Raw genomic sequence first — 20,184 nt, 5'->3', positions numbered from 1 at the left:
CGAGGCCGACCAAAAGTCGCGCTCCATGGCCTCACCGAATTCCTCCCACACCCGAGTTTTTGCCTCGACAACCGCAGAAGCCGCGAACCGTTTGGCCTGACAGTACCTGTCAGCTGCTTCCGGAGTCCCACAAGCCATCAATGCTCGATAGGACTCCTTCTTCAGCTTGATGGCGGCCCTGACCTCTGGTGTCCACCATCGGGTTTGGGGCCTGCCGCCACGACTGGCACCGACCGCCTTGCGGCCGCAGCTCCGGTCAGCCGCCTCAGCAATGGAGGCACGGAATATGGCCCATTCGGACTCAATATCCCGGTCCTCCCCCGGGATGCAGGCGAAGCTCTGCCAGAGGTGAGAGTTGAAGACTCGACGAACGGGAGACTCTGCCAGACGTTCCCAGCACACCCTCACTACTCGTTTGGGTCTACCAGGTCTTTCCAGCATCCTCCCCCGCCATCTAATCCAACTCATCACCAGGTGGTGATCAGTTGACAGCTCAGCCCCTCTCTTCACCCGCCTGTCCAGAACATGCGGACGCAGGTCTGATGACACGACTGCAAAGTCGATCATAGACCTGCAGCCAAGGGTGTCCTGGTGCCAAGTGCACTTATGGACATCCCAGAATTTCTAGGCGCAGCCAAGGTGTTGAGGGAATCTGTTTCAGGGGCCTTAGAATCTCATCTCTGCTATTTGCAGATGATGTGGTTCTTATGGCCTCTACGGGCTGTGACCTTCAGCGCTTACTGGGACGGTTTGCATCTGAGTGCGAAGCCTCTGGGATGAGACTCAGTACCTCCAAATCAGAGGCCGTGGTTCTCAGTCGCAAAATGGTGGAGTGCTCCCTCCGGGTTGGGAATGAGGTCCTACCCCAGGTGGAGGAGTTTAGGTATCTTAGGTATGGTCACGAGTGAGGGAAAGTGGGAGCGTGAGGTCGACAGACGGATCGGCGCAGCCTCGGCAGTAATGTAACGGACCGTCGTGGTTAAAAAAGCTTTCAATTTACCGGTCGATCTATGTTCCCATCCTCACCTATGGTCATGAGCTTTGGGTCATGACCGAAATAATGACATCTCGGATACAGGCGGCTGAAATGAGTTTCCTCCGTAGGGTAGCTGGACTCACCCTAAGAGATAGGGTCAGGAGCTCAGTCATCCGGGAGGGCTCAGAGTAGAGCCGCTTCTCCTTCACATCGAGAGGAGTCAGTTAAGGTGGCTCGGGCATCTAGTCCGGATGCCTCCCGGACGCCTCCCTGGTGAGGTGTTCCGGGCATACCCAGCCGGGAAAAGGCCCCGGGGCAGACCTAGGACACGCTGGAGGGATTATGTCTCACAGCTGGCCTGGGAACACCTTGGTGTCCTCCCGGTGGAGATGGAGGAGGTGGCCGGGGACCGGGAAATCTGGGCTTCCCTACTAAGACTGCTGCCCCCCGCGAACTGGACCTGGATAAGCGGAGGAAAATGGATGGATGGATGGATGGACTTGTATACTAAAATGAGATGGAGATAATTGCAATATTTGTCGGAATAGTTCTGGAACAAATGGTGGAAGGAGTATCTGACCAACACTGCTCTGAGACAAAGATGGCATACGCCAAGAAGAAACATGCAAGTTGGAGATGTGGTGATCGTCAAAAAGGAGGAGGTTCCCCGAAACGAATGGAAACTGGCTGGGATTTTTCAAGTCCATAAGAGTGACAATGGACTAGTGAGGACAGTTACGGGGTTTCACAATGCTTCAATGTCCCGCAATGGCGTGTGAATGCACTCAAGAGCAATAAATGCATCGAGAACATCAGTAAAGGAAGCGTGAACTCTTTACTGGACCAGGTCAGCTAAGTAACAAAGACCATACATCTGCAAGCTCTTCAAAGGACACGTAAGGAGTACAGCCATAGCAGAGGATGGTTTCGATCCATCGACCTCTGGGTTATGGGCCCAGCACGCTACCGCTGCGCCACTCTGCTGCTGACATCTGTACAAGTACCCAGCTTTGTGCGGCTCCTTTTGAGTGTCCTCTGTTGTCAGTGAACCTCACAAGGTCACAGTTTTTTTCCTGATCAGGGCACCGTTTTAGGTTGGGTGGATGAGTGATCGAAAGCGCCAGATTAAGGTTCCTTACGCTCAGGAGGCACTGGTTGAAATCCCACAACTGGCATTTTCCTGGTCAGCTCCATTATCCACGACTGGAATGATTTGGCAGCAAAAGACTGTCAGATTGTACAAGACACCTGAACACCTTGAGAAGAAGATTAAGAGAGGTTTTGTTCTAATGAGAAGGGTTTGTTTGTTGACATTGTGACATACAAAAGAGGTACTCCCCGTCGGGGAATCGAACACCGGTCTTCCGCGTGACAGGCGGAGATACTGTCCACTATACTAACGAGGACTGCTGCTGCGATGATGTGGTGTCGATTGGCCAAAGGGGAATTCAGAACAGGCTCGTGGCCCATGACCGTTTTTATGGTAGCTGGAGACTTTAACCACTGAAATCCATCCCGCTTATCCTCATCAACGGACTGTATTCCCCACCCGTTACCAGCATGGGGACATTCCAACCCAAGATGAGAACACACTGGACCAGGGACACAGCAACATAGTAGGTGGCACAGACACAGCTTCACATTGCCCCCACTTTTAGACCCGACTGAAAAAAGACTCTCTTGCTTGGTGCTAACATGATGACCATTAGCATGTTAGCATTTAAGCTAATTTACTCATGTCTCAAGGCAAATAGACACATGGCATGATGTGGGGACACTATGGGACTGCCTTAACACTTTTGGATCTTGAGGCTGTCTTGCTAGTTTTTTTTTTTTTACCCCGGACACAGTCTCTTTGAGAGGAGGCTGCGGCCCATCAGGACCAAAACCTCACGCCACAAGAACAGTTTCTTCCCGTCTGCTGTCAGCCTCATCAACAAGTCCCGGAACCCCGCCCCCCGACACTGTTCACACCCCACCTCTGCCTCATCCTGCCACTTTGACACTCTATATGCGTTAAATTAACGCTCAGTTTGGACTCTTAGGAAAAACAATCAGACTGCAGTTCCGGAACAACAAACAAAAAACGGACTGTGTACATATATTTATACTGTATACTGTATATTTTGTATTTTCATTTTTTAATAGATGTGTCTGCACCTACTTCACCAAAACAAATCCCCAGTCGAGGTCAGCAGGCCCCGTCTCCACTGTAAACAGTGTGAACTGGGCAATGCTTCCCTTTTCGGAGGGTCCGGACGGTTTGCCAGAACCCCTTCGAGGCCGACCAAAAGTCGCGCTCCATGGCCTCACCGAATTCCTCCCACACCCGAGTTTTTGCCTCGACAACCGCAGAAGCCGCGAACCGTTTGGCCTGACAGTACCTGTCAGCTGCTTCCGGAGTCCCACAAGCCATCAATGCTCGATAGGACTCCTTCTTCAGCTTGATGGCGGCCCTGACCTCTGGTGTCCACCATCGGGTTTGGGGCCTGCCGCCACGACTGGCACCGACCGCCTTGCGGCCGCAGCTCCGGTCAGCCGCCTCAGCAATGGAGGCACGGAATATGGCCCATTCGGACTCAATATCCCGGTCCTCCCCCGGGATGCAGGCGAAGCTCTGCCAGAGGTGAGAGTTGAAGACTCGACGAACGGGAGACTCTGCCAGACGTTCCCAGCACACCCTCACTACTCGTTTGGGTCTACCAGGTCTTTCCAGCATCCTCCCCCGCCATCTAATCCAACTCATCACCAGGTGGTGATCAGTTGACAGCTCAGCCCCTCTCTTCACCCGCCTGTCCAGAACATGCGGACGCAGGTCTGATGACACGACTGCAAAGTCGATCATAGACCTGCAGCCAAGGGTGTCCTGGTGCCAAGTGCACTTATGGACATCCCAGAATTTCTAGGCGCAGCCAAGGTGTTGAGGGAATCTGTTTCAGGGGCCTTAGAATCTCATCTCTGCTATTTGCAGATGATGTGGTTCTTATGGCCTCTACGGGCTGTGACCTTCAGCGCTGACTGGGACGGTTTGCATCTGAGTGCGAAGCCTCTGGGATGAGACTCAGTACCTCCAAATCAGAGGCCGTGGTTCTCAGTCGTAAAAGGGTGGAGTGCTCCCTCCGGGTTGGGAATGAGGTCCTACCCCAGGTGGAGGAGTTTAGGTATCTTAGGTATGGTCACGAGTGAGGGAAAGTGGGAGCGTGAGGTCGACAGACGGATCGGCGCAGCCTCGGCAGTAATGTAACGGACCGTCGTGGTTAAAAAAAGCTTTCAATTTACCGGTCGATCTATGTTCCCATCCTCACCTATGGTCATGAGCTTTGGGTCATGACCGAAAGAATGACATCTCGGATACAGGCGGCTGAAATGAGTTTCCTCCGTAGGGTAGCTGGACTCACCCTAAGAGATAGGGTCAGGAGCTCAGTCATCCGGGAGGGCTCAGAGTAGAGCCGCTTCTCCTTCACATCGAGAGGAGTCAGTTGAGGTGGCTCGGGCATCTAGTCCGGATGCCTCCCGGACGCCTCCCTGGTGAGGTGTTCCGGGCATACCCAGCCGGGAAAAGGCCCCGGGGCAGACCTAGGACACGCTGGAGGGATTATGTCTCACAGCTGGCCTGGGAACACCTTGGTGTCCTCCCGGTGGAGATGGAGGAGGTGGCCGGGGACCGGGAAATCTGGGCTTCCCTACTAAGACTGCTGCCCCCCGCGAACTGGACCTGGATAAGCGGAGGAAAATGGATGGATGGATGGATGGACTTGTATACTAAAATGAGATGGAGATAATTGCAATATTTGTCGGAATAGTTCTGGAACAAATGGTGGAAGGAGTATCTGACCAACACTGCTCTGAGACAAAGATGGCATACGCCAAGAAGAAACATGCAAGTTGGAGATGTGGTGATCGTCAAAAAGGAGGAGGTTCCCCGAAACGAATGGAAACTGGCTGGGATTTTTCAAGTCCATAAGAGTGACAATGGACTAGTGAGGACAGTTACGGGGTTTCACAATGCTTCAATGTCCCGCAATGGCGTGTGAATGCACTCAAGAGCAATAAATGCATCGAGAACATCAGTAAAGGAAGCGTGAACTCTTTACTGGACCAGGTCAGCTAAGTAACAAAGACCATACATCTGCAAGCTCTTCAAAGGACACGTAAGGAGTACAGCCATAGCAGAGGATGGTTTCGATCCATCGACCTCTGGGTTATGGGCCCAGCACGCTACCGCTGCGCCACTCTGCTGCTGACATCTGTACAAGTACCCAGCTTTGTGCGGCTCCTTTTGAGTGTCCTCTGTTGTCAGTGAACCTCACAAGGTCACAGTTTTTTTCCTGATCAGGGCACCGTTTTAGGTTGGGTGGATGAGTGATCGAAAGCGCCAGATTAAGGTTCCTTACGCTCAGGAGGCACTGGTTGAAATCCCACAGCTGGCATTTTCCTGGTCAGCTCCATTATCCACGACTGGAATGATTTGGCAGCAAAAGACTGTCAGATTGTACAAGACACCTGAACACCTTGAGAAGAAGATTAAGAGAGGTTTTGTTCTAATGAGAAGGGTTTGTTTGTTGACATTGTGACATACAAAAGAGGTACTCCCCGTCGGGGAATCGAACACCGGTCTTCCGCGTGACAGGCGGAGATACTGTCCACTATACTAACGAGGACTGCTGCTGCGATGATGTGGTGTCGATTGGCCAAAGGGGAATTCAGAACAGGCTCGTGGCCCATGACCGTTTTTATGGTAGCTGGAGACTTTAACCACTGAAATCCATCCCGCTTATCCTCATCAACGGACTGTATTCCCCACCCGTTACCAGCATGGGGACATTCCAACCCAAGATGAGAACACACTGGACCAGGGACACAGCAACATAGTAGGTGGCACAGACACAGCTTCACATTGCCCCCACTTTTAGACCCGACTGAAAAAAGACTCTCTTGCTTGGTGCTAACATGATGACCATTAGCATGATAGCATTTAAGCTAATTTACTCATGTCTCAAGGCAAATAGACACATGGCATGATGTGGGGACACTATGGGACTGCCTTAACACTTTTGGATCTTGAGGCTGTCTTGCTATTTTTTTTTTTTTACCCCGGACACAGTCTCTTTGAGAGGAGGCTGCGGCCCATCAGGACCAAAACCTCACGCCACAAGAACAGTTTCTTCCCGTCTGCTGTCAGCCTCATCAACAAGTCCCGGAACCCCGCCCCCCCCCCCCCCCCCCCCCGACACTGTTCACACCCCACCTCTGCCTCATCCTGCCACTTTGACACTCTATATGCGTTAAATTAACGCTCAGTTTGGACTCTTAGGAAAAACAATCAGACTGCAGTTCCGGAACAACAAACAAAAAACGGACTGTGTACATATATTTATACTGTATACTGTATATTTTGTATTTTCATTTTTTAATAGATGTGTCTGCACCTACTTCACCAAAACAAATCCCCAGTCGAGGTCAGCAGGCCCCGTCTCCACTGTAAACAGTGTGAACTGGGCAATGCTTCCCTTTTCGGAGGGTCCGGACGGTTTGCCAGAACCCCTTCGAGGCCGACCAAAAGTCGCGCTCCATGGCCTCACCGAATTCCTCCCACACCCGAGTTTTTGCCTCGACAACCGCAGAAGCCGCGAACCGTTTGGCCTGACAGTACCTGTCAGCTGCTTCCGGAGTCCCACAAGCCATCAATGCTCGATAGGACTCCTTCTTCAGCTTGATGGCGGCCCTGACCTCTGGTGTCCACCATCGGGTTTGGGGCCTGCCGCCACGACTGGCACCGACCGCCTTGCGGCCGCAGCTCCGGTCAGCCGCCTCAGCAATGGAGGCACGGAATATGGCCCATTCGGACTCAATATCCCGGTCCTCCCCCGGGATGCAGGCGAAGCTCTGCCAGAGGTGAGAGTTGAAGACTCGACGAACGGGAGACTCTGCCAGACGTTCCCAGCACACCCTCACTACTCGTTTGGGTCTACCAGGTCTTTCCAGCATCCTCCCCCGCCATCTAATCCAACTCATCACCAGGTGGTGATCAGTTGACAGCTCAGCCCCTCTCTTCACCCGCCTGTCCAGAACATGCGGACGCAGGTCTGATGACACGACTGCAAAGTCGATCATAGACCTGCAGCCAAGGGTGTCCTGGTGCCAAGTGCACTTATGGACATCCCAGAATTTCTAGGCGCAGCCAAGGTGTTGAGGGAATCTGTTTCAGGGGCCTTAGAATCTCATCTCTGCTATTTGCAGATGATGTGGTTCTTATGGCCTCTACGGGCTGTGACCTTCAGCGCTGACTGGGACGGTTTGCATCTGAGTGCGAAGCCTCTGGGATGAGACTCAGTACCTCCAAATCAGAGGCCGTGGTTCTCAGTCGTAAAAGGGTGGAGTGCTCCCTCCGGGTTGGGAATGAGGTCCTACCCCAGGTGGAGGAGTTTAGGTATCTTAGGTATGGTCACGAGTGAGGGAAAGTGGGAGCGTGAGGTCGACAGACGGATCGGCGCAGCCTCGGCAGTAATGTAACGGACCGTCGTGGTTAAAAAAGCTTTCAATTTACCGGTCGATCTATGTTCCCATCCTCACCTATGGTCATGAGCTTTGGGTCATGACCGAAAGAATGACATCTCGGATACAGGCGGCTGAAATGAGTTTCCTCCGTAGGGTAGCTGGACTCACTCTAAGAGATAGGGTGAGGAGCTCAGTCATCCGGGAGGGCTCAGAGTAGAGCCGCTTCTCCTTCACATCGAGAGGAGTCAGTAGAGGTGGCTCAGGCATCTAGTCCGGATGCCTCCCGGACGCCTCCCTGGTGAGGTGTTCCGGGCATACCCAGCCGGGAAAAGGCCCCGGGGCAGACCTAGGACACGCTGGAGGGATTATGTCTCACAGCTGGCCTGGGAACACCTTGGTGTCCTCCCGGTGGAGATGGAGGAGGTGGCCGGGGACCGGGAAATCTGGGCTTCCCTACTAAGACTGCTGCCCCCCGCGAACTGGACCTGGATAAGCGGAGGAAAATGGATGGATGGATGGATGGATGGACTTGTATACTAAAATGAGATGGAGATAATTGCAATATTTGTCGGAATAGTTCTGGAACAAATGGTGGAAGGAGTATCTGACCAACACTGCTCTGAGACAAAGATGGCATACGCCAAGAAGAAACATGCAAGTTGGAGATGTGGTGATCGTCAAAAAGGAGGAGGTTCCCCGAAACGAATGGAAACTGGCTGGGATTTTTCAAGTCCATAAGAGTGACAATGGACTAGTGAGGACAGTTACAGTGTTTCACGATGCTTCAATGTCCCGCAATGGCGTGTGAATGCACTCAAGAGCAATAAATGCATCGAGAACAGCAGTAAAGGAAGCATGAACTCTTTACTGGACCAGGTCAGCTAAGTAACAAAGACCATACATCTGCAAGCTCTTCAAAGGACACGTAAGGAGTACAGCCATAGCAGAGGATGGTTTCGATCCATCGACCTCTGGGTTATGGGCCCAGCACGCTACCGCTGCGCCACTCTGCTGCTGACATCTGTACAAGTACCCAGCTTTGTGCGGCTCCTTTTGAGTGTCCTCTGTTGTCAGTGAACCTCACAAGGTCACAGTTTTTTTTCCTGATCAGGGCACCGTTTTAGGTTGGGTGGATGAGTGATCGAAAGCGCCAGATTAAGGTTCCTTACGCTCAGGAGGCACTGGTTGAAATCCCACAGCTGGCATTTTCCTGGTCAGCTCCATTATCCACGACTGGAATGATTTGGCAGCAAAAGACTGTCAGATTGTACAAGACACCTGAACACCTTGAGAAGAAGATTAAGAGAGGTTTTGTTCTAATGAGAAGGGTTTGTTTGTTGACATTGTGACATACAAAAGAGGTACTCCCCGTCGGGGAATCGAACCCCGGTCTTCCGCGTGACAGGCGGAGATACTGTCCACTATACTAACGAGGACTGCTGCTGCGATGATGTGGTGTCGATTGGCCAAAGGGGAATTCAGAACAGGCTCGTGGCCCATGACCGTTTTTATGGTCGCTGGAGACTTTAACCACTGAAATCCATCCCGCTTATCCTCATCAACGGACTGTATTCCCCACCCGTTACCAGCATGGGGACATTCCAACCCAAGATGAGAACACACTGGACCAGGGACACAGCAACATAGTAGGTGGCACAGACACAGCTTCACATTGCCCCCACTTTTAGACCCGACTGAAAAAAGACTCTCTTGCTTGGTGCTAACATGATGACCATTAGCATGTTAGCATTTAAGCTAATTTACTCATGTCTCAAGGCAAATAGACACATGGCATGATGTGGGGACACTATGGGACTGCCTTAACACTTTTGGATCTTGAGGCTGTCTTGCTAGTTTTTTTTTTTTTACCCCGGACACAGTCTCTTTGAGAGGAGGCTGCGGCCCATCAGGACCAAAACCTCACGCCACAAGAACAGTTTCTTCCCGTCTGCTGTCAGCCTCATCAACAAGTCCCGGAACCCCGCCCCCCGACACTGTTCACACCCCACCTCTGCCTCATCCTGCCACTTTGACACTCTATATGCGTTAAATTAACGCTCAGTTTGGACTCTTAGGAAAAACAATCAGACTGCAGTTCCGGAACAACAAACAAAAAACGGACTGTGTACATATATTTATACTGTATACTGTATATTTTGTATTTTCATTTTTTAATAGATGTGTCTGCACCTACTTCACCAAAACAAATCCCCAGTCGAGGTCAGCAGGCCCCGTCTCCACTGTAAACAGTGTGAACTGGGCAATGCTTCCCTTTTCGGAGGGTCCGGACGGTTTGCCAGAACCCCTTCGAGGCCGACCAAAAGTCGCGCTCCATGGCCTCACCGAATTCCTCCCACACCCGAGTTTTTGCCTCGACAACCGCAGAAGCCGCGAACCGTTTGGCCTGACAGTACCTGTCAGCTGCTTCCGGAGTCCCACAAGCCATCAATGCTCGATAGGACTCCTTCTTCAGCTTGATGGCGGCCCTGACCTCTGGTGTCCACCATCGGGTTTGGGGCCTGCCGCCACGACTGGCACCGACCGCCTTGCGGCCGCAGCTCCGGTCAGCCGCCTCAGCAATGGAGGCACGGAATATGGCCCATTCGGACTCAATATCCCGGTCCTCCCCCGGGATGCAGGCGAAGCTCTGCCAGAGGTGAGAGTTGAAGACTCGACGAACGGGAGACTCTGCCAGACGTTCCCAGCACACCCTCACTACTCGTTTGGGTCTACCAGGTCTTTCCAGCATCCTCCCCCGCCATCTAATCCAACTCATCACCAGGTGGTGATCAGTTGACAGCTCAGCCCCTCTCTTCACCCGCCTGTCCAGAACATGCGGACGCAGGTCTGATGACACGACTGCAAAGTCGATCATAGACCTGCAGCCAAGGGTGTCCTGGTGCCAAGTGCACTTATGGACATCCCAGAATTTCTAGGCGCAGCCAAGGTGTTGAGGGAATCTGTTTCAGGGGCCTTAGAATCTCATCTCTGCTATTTGCAGATGATGTGGTTCTTATGGCCTCTACGGGCTGTGACCTTCAGCGCTGACTGGGACGGTTTGCATCTGAGTGCGAAGCCTCTGGGATGAGACTCAGTACCTCCAAATCAGAGGCCGTGGTTCTCAGTCGTAAAAGGGTGGAGTGCTCCCTCCGGGTTGGGAATTAGGTCCTACCCCAGGTGGAGGAGTTTAGGTATCTTAGGTATGGTCACGAGTGAGGGAAAGTGGGAGCGTGAGGTCGACAGACGGATCGGCGCAGCCTCGGCAGTAATGTAACGGACCGTCGTGGTTAAAAAAAGCTTTCAATTTACCGGTCGATCTATGTTCCCATCCTCACCTATGGTCATGAGCTTTGGGTCATGACCGAAAGAATGACATCTCGGATACAGGCGGCTGAAATGAGTTTCCTCCGTAGGGTAGCTGGACTCACCCTAAGAGATAGGGTCAGGAGCTCAGTCATCCGGGAGGGCTCAGAGTAGAGCCGCTTCTCCTTCACATCGAGAGGAGTCAGTTAAGGTGGCTCGGGCATCTAGTCCGGATGCCTCCCGGACGCCTCCCTGGTGAGGTGTTCCGGGCATACCCAGCCGGGAAAAGGCCCCGGGGCAGACCTAGGACACGCTGGAGGGATTATGTCTCACAGCTGGCCTGGGAACACCTTGGTGTCCTCCCGGTGGAGATGGAGGAGGTGGCCGGGGACCGGGAAATCTGGGCTTCCCTACTAAGACTGCTGCCCCCCGCGAACTGGACCTGGATAAGCGGAGGAAAATGGATGGATGGATGGATGGACTTGTATACTAAAATGAGATGGAGATAATTGCAATATTTGTCGGAATAGTTCTGGAACAAATGGTGGAAGGAGTATCTGACCAACACTGCTCTGAGACAAAGATGGCATACGCCAAGAAGAAACATGCAAGTTGGAGATGTGGTGATCGTCAAAAAGGAGGAGGTTCCCCGAAACGAATGGAAACTGGCTGGGATTTTTCAAGTCCATAAGAGTGACAATGGACTAGTGAGGACAGTTACGGGGTTTCACAATGCTTCAATGTCCCGCAATGGCGTGTGAATGCACTCAAGAGCAATAAATGCATCGAGAACATCAGTAAAGGAAGCGTGAACTCTTTACTGGACCAGGTCAGCTAAGTAACAAAGACCATACATCTGCAAGCTCTTCAAAGGACACGTAAGGAGTACAGCCATAGCAGAGGATGGTTTCGATCCATCGACCTCTGGGTTATGGGCCCAGCACGCTACCGCTGCGCCACTCTGCTGCTGACATCTGTACAAGTACCCAGCTTTGTGCGGCTCCTTTTGAGTGTCCTCTGTTGTCAGTGAACCTCACAAGGTCACAGTTTTTTTCCTGATCAGGGCACCGTTTTAGGTTGGGTGGATGAGTGATCGAAAGCGCCAGATTAAGGTTCCTTACGCTCAGGAGGCACTGGTTGAAATCCCACAACTGGCATTTTCCTGGTCAGCTCCATTATCCACGACTGGAATGATTTGGCAGCAAAAGACTGTCAGATTGTACAAGACACCTGAACACCTTGAGAAGAAGATTAAGAGAGGTTTTGTTCTAATGAGAAGGGTTTGTTTGTTGACATTGTGACATACAAAAGAGGTACTCCCCGTCGGGGAATCGAACACCGGTCTTCCGCGTGACAGGCGGAGATACTGTCCACTATACTAACGAGGACTGCTGCTGCGATGATGTGGTGTCGATTGGCCAAAGGGGAATTCAGAACAGGCTCGTGGCCCATGACCGTTTTTATGGTAGCTGGAGACTTTAACCACTGAAATCCATCCCGCTTATCCTCATCAACGGACTGTATTCCCCACCCGTTACCAGCATGGGGACATTCCAACCCAAGATGAGAACACACTGGACCAGGGACACAGCAACATAGTAGGTGGCACAGACACAGCTTCACATTGCCCCCACTTTTAGACCCGACTGAAAAAAGACTCTCTTGCTTGGTGCTAACATGATGACCATTAGCATGTTAGCATTTAAGCTAATTTACTCATGTCTCAAGGCAAATAGACACATGGCATGATGTGGGGACACTATGGGACTGCCTTAACACTTTTGGATCTTGAGGCTGTCTTGCTATTTTTTTTTTTTTACCCCGGACACAGTCTCTTTGAGAGGAGGCTGCGGCCCATCAGGACCAAAACCTCACGCCACAAGAACAGTTTCTTCCCGTCTGCTGTCAGCCTCATCAACAAGTCCCGGAACCCCCCCCCCCCCCCCCCCCCCCGACACTGTTCACACCCCACCTCTGCCTCATCCTGCCACTTTGACACTCTATATGCGTTAAATTAACGCTCAGTTTGGACTCTTAGGAAAAACAATCAGACTGCAGTTCCGGAACAACAAACAAAAAACGGACTGTGTACATATATTTATACTGTATACTGTATATTTTGTATTTTCATTTTTTAATAGATGTGTCTGCACCTACTTCACCAAAACAAATCCCCAGTCGAGGTCAGCAGGCCCCGTCTCCACTGTAAACAGTGTGAACTGGGCAATGCTTCCCTTTTCGGAGGGTCCGGACGGTTTGCCAGAACCCCTTCGAGGCCGACCAAAAGTCGCGCTCCATGGCCTCACCGAATTCCTCCCACACCCGAGTTTTTGCCTCGACAACCGCAGAAGCCGCGAACCGTTTGGCCTGACAGTACCTGTCAGCTGCTTCCGGAGTCCCACAAGCCATCAATGCTCGATAGGACTCCTTCTTCAGCTTGATGGCGGCCCTGACCTCTGGTGTCCACCATCGGGTTTGGGGCCTGCCGCCACGACTGGCACCGACCGCCTTGCGGCCGCAGCTCCGGTCAGCCGCCTCAGCAATGGAGGCACGGAATATGGCCCATTCGGACTCAATATCCCGGTCCTCCCCCGGGATGCAGGCGAAGCTCTGCCAGAGGTGAGAGTTGAAGACTCGACAAACGGGAGACTCTGCCAGACGTTCCCAGCACACCCTCACTACTCGTTTGGGTCTACCAGGTCTTTCCAGCATCCTCCCCCGCCATCTAATCCAACTCATCACCAGGTGGTGATCAGTTGACAGCTCAGCCCCTCTCTTCACCCGCCTGTCCAGAACATGCGGACGCAGGTCTGATGACACGACTGCAAAGTCGATGATAGACCTGCAGCCAAGGGTGTCCTGGTGCCAAGTGCACTTATGGACATCCCAGAATTTCTAGGCGCAGCCAAGGTGTTGAGGGAATCTGTTTCAGGGGCCTTAGAATCTCATCTCTGCTATTTGCAGATGATGTGGTTCTTATGGCCTCTACGGGCTGTGACCTTCAGCGCTGACTGGGACGGTTTGCATCTGAGTGCGAAGCCTCTGGGATGAGACTCAGTACCTCCAAATCAGAGGCCGTGGTTCTCAGTCGTAAAAGGGTGGAGTGCTCCCTCCGGGTTGGGAATGAGGTCCTACCCCAGGTGGAGGAGTTTAGGTATCTTAGGTATGGTCACGAGTGAGGGAAAGTGGGAGCGTGAGGTCGACAGACGGATCGGCGCAGCCTCGGCAGTAATGTAACGGACCGTCGTGGTTAAAAAAGCTTTCAATTTACCGGTCGATCTATGTTCCCATCCTCACCTATGGTCATGAGCTTTGGGTCATGACCGAAAGAATGACATCTCGGATACAGGCGGCTGAAATGAGTTTCCTCCGTAGGGTAGCTGGACTCACTCTAAGAGATAGGGTGAGGAGCTCAGTCATCCGGGAGGGCTCAGAGTAGAGCCGCTTCTCCTTCACATCGAGAGGAGTCAGTAGAGGTGGCTCAGGCATCTAGTCCGGATGCCTCCCGGACGCCTCCCTGGTGAGGTGTTCCGGGCATACCCAGCCGGGAAAAGGCCCCGGGGCAGACCTAGGACACGCTGGAGGGATTATGTCTCACAGCTGGCCTGGGAACACCTTGGTGTCCTCCCGGTGGAGATGGAGGAGGTGGCCGGGGACCGGGAAATCTGGGCTTCCCTACTAAGACTGCTGCCCCCCGCGAACTGGACCTGGATAAGCGGAGGAAAATGGATGGATGGATGGATGGATGGACTTGTATACTAAAATGAGATGGAGATAATTGCAATATTTGTCGGAATAGTTCTGGAACAAATGGTGGAAGGAGTATCTGACCAACACTGCTCTGAGACAAAGATGGCATACGCCAAGAAGAAACATGCAAGTTGGAGATGTGGTGATCGTCAAAAAGGAGGAGGTTCCCCGAAACGAATGGAAACTGGCTGGGATTTTTCAAGTCCATAAGAGTGACAATGGACTAGTGAGGACAGTTACGGTGTTTCACGATGCTTCAATGTCCCGCAATAGCGTGTGAATGCACTCAAGAGCAATAAATGCATCGAGAACAGCAGTAAAGGAAGCGTGAACTCTTTACTGGACCAGGTCAGCTAAGTAACAAAGACCATACATCTGCAAGCTCTTCAAAGGACACGTAAGGAGTACAGCCATAGCAGAGGATGGTTTCGATCCATCGACCTCTGGGTTATGGGCCCAGCACGCTACCGCTGCGCCACTCTGCTGCTGACATCTGTACAAGTACCCAGCTTTGTGCGGCTCCTTTTGAGTGTCCTCTGTTGTCAGTGAACCTCACAAGGTCACAGTTTTTTTTCCTGATCAGGGCACCGTTTTAGGTTGGGTGGATGAGTGATCGAAAGCGCCAGATTAAGGTTCCTTACGCTCAGGAGGCACTGGTTGAAATCCCACAGCTGGCATTTTCCTGGTCAGCTCCATTATCCACGACTGGAATGATTTGGCAGCAAAAGACTGTCAGATTGTACAAGACACCTGAACACCTTGAGAAGAAGATTAAGAGAGGTTTTGTTCTAATGAGAAGGGTTTGTTTGTTGACATTGTGACATACAAAAGAGGTACTCCCCGTCGGGGAATCGAACCCCGGTCTTCCGCGTGACAGGCGGAGATACTGTCCACTATACTAACGAGGACTGCTGCTGCGATGATGTGGTGTCGATTGGCCAAAGGGGAATTCAGAACAGGCTCGTGGCCCATGACCGTTTTTATGGTCGCTGGAGACTTTAACCACTGAAATCCATCCCGCTTATCCTCATCAACGGACTGTATTCCCCACCCGTTACCAGCATGGGGACATTCCAACCCAAGATGAGAACACACTGGACCAGGGACACAGCAACATAGTAGGTGGCACAGACACAGCTTCACATTGCCCCCACTTTTAGACCCGACTGAAAAAAGACTCTCTTGCTTGGTGCTAACATGATGACCATTAGCATGTTAGCATTTAAGCTAATTTACTCATGTCTCAAGGCAAATAGACACATGGCATGATGTGGGGACACTATGGGACTGCCTTAACACTTTTGGATCTTGAGGCTGTCTTGCTAGTTTTTTTTTTTTTACCCCGGACACAGTCTCTTTGAGAGGAGGCTGCGGCCCATCAGGACCAAAACCTCACGCCACAAGAACAGTTTCTTCCCGTCTGCTGTCAGCCTCATCAACAAGTCCCGGAACCCCGCCCCCCGACACTGTTCACACCCCACCTCTGCCTCATCCTGCCACTTTGACACTCTATATGCGTTAAATTAACGCTCAGTTTGGACTCTTAGGAAAAACAATCAGACTGCAGTTCCGGAACAACAAACAAAAAACGGACTGTGTACATATATTTATACTGTATACTGTATATTTTGTATTTTCATTTTTTAATAGATGTGTCTGCACCTACTTCACCAAAACAAATCCCCAGTCGAGGTCAGCAGGCCCCGTCTCCACTGTAAACAGTGTGAACTGGGCAATGCTTCCCTTTTCGGAGGGTCCGGACGGTTTGCCAGAACCCCTTCGAGGCCGACCAAAAGTCGCGCTCCATGGCCTCACCGAATTCCTCCCACACCCGAGTTTTTGCCTCGACAACCGCAGAAGCCGCGAACCGTTTGGCCTGACAGTACCTGTCAGCTGCTTCCGGAGTCCCACAAGCCATCAATGCTCGATAGGACTCCTTCTTCAGCTTGATGGCGGCCCTGACCTCTGGTGTCCACCATCGGGTTTGGGGCCTGCCGCCACGACTGGCACCGACCGCCTTGCGGCCGCAGCTCCGGTCAGCCGCCTCAGCAATGGAGGCACGGAATATGGCCCATTCGGACTCAATATCCCGGTCCTCCCCCGGGATGCAGGCGAAGCTCTGCCAGAGGTGAGAGTTGAAGACTCGACGAACGGGAGACTCTGCCAGACGTTCCCAGCACACCCTCACTACTCGTTTGGGTCTACCAGGTCTTTCCAGCATCCTCCCCCGCCATCTAATCCAACTCATCACCAGGTGGTGATCAGTTGACAGCTCAGCCCCTCTCTTCACCCGCCTGTCCAGAACATGCGGACGCAGGTCTGATGACACGACTGCAAAGTCGATCATAGACCTGCAGCCAAGGGTGTCCTGGTGCCAAGTGCACTTATGGACATCCCAGAATTTCTAGGCGCAGCCAAGGTGTTGAGGGAATCTGTTTCAGGGGCCTTAGAATCTCATCTCTGCTATTTGCAGATGATGTGGTTCTTATGGCCTCTACGGGCTGTGACCTTCAGCGCTGACTGGGACGGTTTGCATCTGAGTGCGAAGCCTCTGGGATGAGACTCAGTACCTCCAAATCAGAGGCCGTGGTTCTCAGTCGTAAAAGGGTGGAGTGCTCCCTCCGGGTTGGGAATGAGGTCCTACCCCAGGTGGAGGAGTTTAGGTATCTTAGGTATGGTCACGAGTGAGGGAAAGTGGGAGCGTGAGGTCGACAGACGGATCGGCGCAGCCTCGGCAGTAATGTAACGGACCGTCGTGGTTAAAAAAAGCTTTCAATTTACCGGTCGATCTATGTTCCCATCCTCACCTATGGTCATGAGCTTTGGGTCATGACCGAAAGAATGACATCTCGGATACAGGCGGCTGAAATGAGTTTCCTCCGTAGGGTAGCTGGACTCACCCTAAGAGATAGGGTCAGGAGCTCAGTCATCCGGGAGGGCTCAGAGTAGAGCCGCTTCTCCTTCACATCGAGAGGAGTCAGTTGAGGTGGCTCGGGCATCTAGTCCGGATGCCTCCCGGACGCCTCCCTGGTGAGGTGTTCCGGGCATACCCAGCCGGGAAAAGGCCCCGGGGCAGACCTAGGACACGCTGGAGGGATTATGTCTCACAGCTGGCCTGGGAACACCTTGGTGTCCTCCCGGTGGAGATGGAGGAGGTGGCCGGGGACCGGGAAATCTGGGCTTCCCTACTAAGACTGCTGCCCCCCGCGAACTGGACCTGGATAAGCGGAGGAAAATGGATGGATGGATGGATGGACTTGTATACTAAAATGAGATGGAGATAATTGCAATATTTGTCGGAATAGTTCTGGAACAAATGGTGGAAGGAGTATCTGACCAACACTGCTCTGAGACAAAGATGGCATACGCCAAGAAGAAACATGCAAGTTGGAGATGTGGTGATCGTCAAAAAGGAGGAGGTTCCCCGAAACGAATGGAAACTGGCTGGGATTTTTCAAGTCCATAAGAGTGACAATGGACTAGTGAGGACAGTTACGGGGTTTCACAATGCTTCAATGTCCCGCAATGGCGTGTGAATGCACTCAAGAGCAATAAATGCATCGAGAACATCAGTAAAGGAAGCGTGAACTCTTTACTGGACCAGGTCAGCTAAGTAACAAAGACCATACATCTGCAAGCTCTTCAAAGGACACGTAAGGAGTACAGCCATAGCAGAGGATGGTTTCGATCCATCGACCTCTGGGTTATGGGCCCAGCACGCTACCGCTGCGCCACTCTGCTGCTGACATCTGTACAAGTACCCAGCTTTGTGCGGCTCCTTTTGAGTGTCCTCTGTTGTCAGTGAACCTCACAAGGTCACAGTTTTTTTCCTGATCAGGGCACCGTTTTAGGTTGGGTGGATGAGTGATCGAAAGCGCCAGATTAAGGTTCCTTACGCTCAGGAGGCACTGGTTGAAATCCCACAGCTGGCATTTTCCTGGTCAGCTCCATTATCCACGACTGGAATGATTTGGCAGCAAAAGACTGTCAGATTGTACAAGACACCTGAACACCTTGAGAAGAAGATTAAGAGAGGTTTTGTTCTAATGAGAAGGGTTTGTTTGTTGACATTGTGACATACAAAAGAGGTACTCCCCGTCGGGGAATCGAACACCGGTCTTCCGCGTGACAGGTGGAGATACTGTCCACTATACTAACGAGGACTGCTGCTGCGATGATGTGGTGTCGATTGGCCAAAGGGGAATTCAGAACAGGCTCGTGGCCCATGACCGTTTTTATGGTAGCTGGAGACTTTAACCACTGAAATCCATCCCGCTTATCCTCCTCAACGGACTGTATTCCCCACCCGTTACCAGCATGGGGACATTCCAACCCAAGATGAGAACACACTGGACCAGGGACACAGCAACATAGTAGGTGGCACAGACACAGCTTCACATTGCCCCCACTTTTAGACCCGACTGAAAAAAGACTCTCTTGCTTGGTGCTAACATGATGACCATTAGCATGTTAGCATTTAAGCTAATTTACTCATGTCTCAAGGCAAATAGACACATGGCATGATGTGGGGACACTATGGGACTGCCTTAACACTTTTGGATCTTGAGGCTGTCTTGCTATTTTTTTTTTTTTACCCCGGACACAGTCTCTTTGAGAGGAGGCTGCGGCCCATCAGGACCAAAACCTCACGCCACAAGAACAGTTTCTTCCCGTCTGCTGTCAGCCTCATCAACAAGTCCCGGAACCCCGCCCCCCCCCCCCCCCCCCCCCGACACTGTTCACACCCCACCTCTGCCTCATCCTGCCACTTTGACACTCTATATGCGTTAAATTAACGCTCAGTTTGGACTCTTAGGAAAAACAATCAGACTGCAGTTCCGGAACAACAAACAAAAAACGGACTGTGTACATATATTTATACTGTATACTGTATATTTTGTATTTTCATTTTTTAATAGATGTGTCTGCACCTACTTCACCAAAACAAATCCCCAGTCGAGGTCAGCAGGCCCCGTCTCCACTGTAAACAGTGTGAACTGGGCAATGCTTCCCTTTTCGGAGGGTCCGGACGGTTTGCCAGAACCCCTTCGAGGCCGACCAAAAGTCGCGCTCCATGGCCTCACCGAATTCCTCCCACACCCGAGTTTTTGCCTCGACAACCGCAGAAGCCGCGAACCGTTTGGCCTGACAGTACCTGTCAGCTGCTTCCGGAGTCCCACAAGCCATCAATGCTCGATAGGACTCCTTCTTCAGCTTGATGGCGGCCCTGACCTCTGGTGTCCACCATCGGGTTTGGGGCCTGCCGCCACGACTGGCACCGACCGCCTTGCGGCCGCAGCTCCAGTCAGCCGCCTCAGCAATGGAGGCACGGAATATGGCCCATTCGGACTCAATATCCCGGTCCTCCCCCGGGATGCAGGCGAAGCTCTGCCAGAGGTGAGAGTTGAAGACTCGACGAACGGGAGACTCTGCCAGACGTTCCCAGCACACCCTCACTACTCGTTTGGGTCTACCAGGTCTTTCCAGCATCCTCCCCCGCCATCTAATCCAACTCATCACCAGGTGGTGATCAGTTGACAGCTCAGCCCCTCTCTTCACCCGCCTGTCCAGAACATGCGGACGCAGGTCTGATGACACGACTGCAAAGTCGATCATAGACCTGCAGCCAAGGGTGTCCTGGTGCCAAGTGCACTTAT

At 52.2% G+C, this 20,184-nt stretch overlaps 8 non-coding genes across 8 annotated transcripts; all 8 read right to left on the bottom strand.

Moving 5' to 3' along the window:
- Positions 1 to 1,888: 1,888 nt before the first annotated feature.
- trnam-cau (transfer RNA methionine (anticodon CAU)) lies at positions 1,889 to 1,960 on the bottom strand. The gene has a single exon. It is a non-coding gene; the product is annotated as a tRNA-Met (tRNA).
- Positions 1,961 to 5,143: 3,183 nt separating this feature from the next.
- Positions 5,144 to 5,215, bottom strand: trnam-cau (transfer RNA methionine (anticodon CAU)). Its single transcript has one exon. It is a non-coding gene; the product is annotated as a tRNA-Met (tRNA).
- Positions 5,216 to 8,415: 3,200 nt separating this feature from the next.
- trnam-cau (transfer RNA methionine (anticodon CAU)) lies at positions 8,416 to 8,487 on the bottom strand. Its single transcript has one exon. It is a non-coding gene; the product is annotated as a tRNA-Met (tRNA).
- A 351-nt stretch (positions 8,488 to 8,838) lies between these two features.
- On the bottom strand, positions 8,839 to 8,910 carry trnad-guc (transfer RNA aspartic acid (anticodon GUC)). Its single transcript has one exon. It is a non-coding gene; the product is annotated as a tRNA-Asp (tRNA).
- Positions 8,911 to 11,671: 2,761 nt separating this feature from the next.
- Positions 11,672 to 11,743, bottom strand: trnam-cau (transfer RNA methionine (anticodon CAU)). Its single transcript has one exon. It is a non-coding gene; the product is annotated as a tRNA-Met (tRNA).
- Positions 11,744 to 14,940: 3,197 nt separating this feature from the next.
- On the bottom strand, positions 14,941 to 15,012 carry trnam-cau (transfer RNA methionine (anticodon CAU)). Its single transcript has one exon. It is a non-coding gene; the product is annotated as a tRNA-Met (tRNA).
- A 351-nt stretch (positions 15,013 to 15,363) lies between these two features.
- trnad-guc (transfer RNA aspartic acid (anticodon GUC)) lies at positions 15,364 to 15,435 on the bottom strand. The gene has a single exon. It is a non-coding gene; the product is annotated as a tRNA-Asp (tRNA).
- Positions 15,436 to 18,196: 2,761 nt separating this feature from the next.
- Positions 18,197 to 18,268, bottom strand: trnam-cau (transfer RNA methionine (anticodon CAU)). Its single transcript has one exon. It is a non-coding gene; the product is annotated as a tRNA-Met (tRNA).
- Positions 18,269 to 20,184: the final 1,916 nt, after the last annotated feature.

The sequence above is a fragment of the Doryrhamphus excisus genome, chromosome 2 (assembly GCF_030265055.1).
Source record: "Doryrhamphus excisus isolate RoL2022-K1 chromosome 2, RoL_Dexc_1.0, whole genome shotgun sequence".
Classification (NCBI taxonomy): domain Eukaryota; kingdom Metazoa; phylum Chordata; class Actinopteri; order Syngnathiformes; family Syngnathidae; genus Doryrhamphus; species Doryrhamphus excisus.
This window is presented reverse-complemented; position numbering and strand designations above follow the sequence as displayed.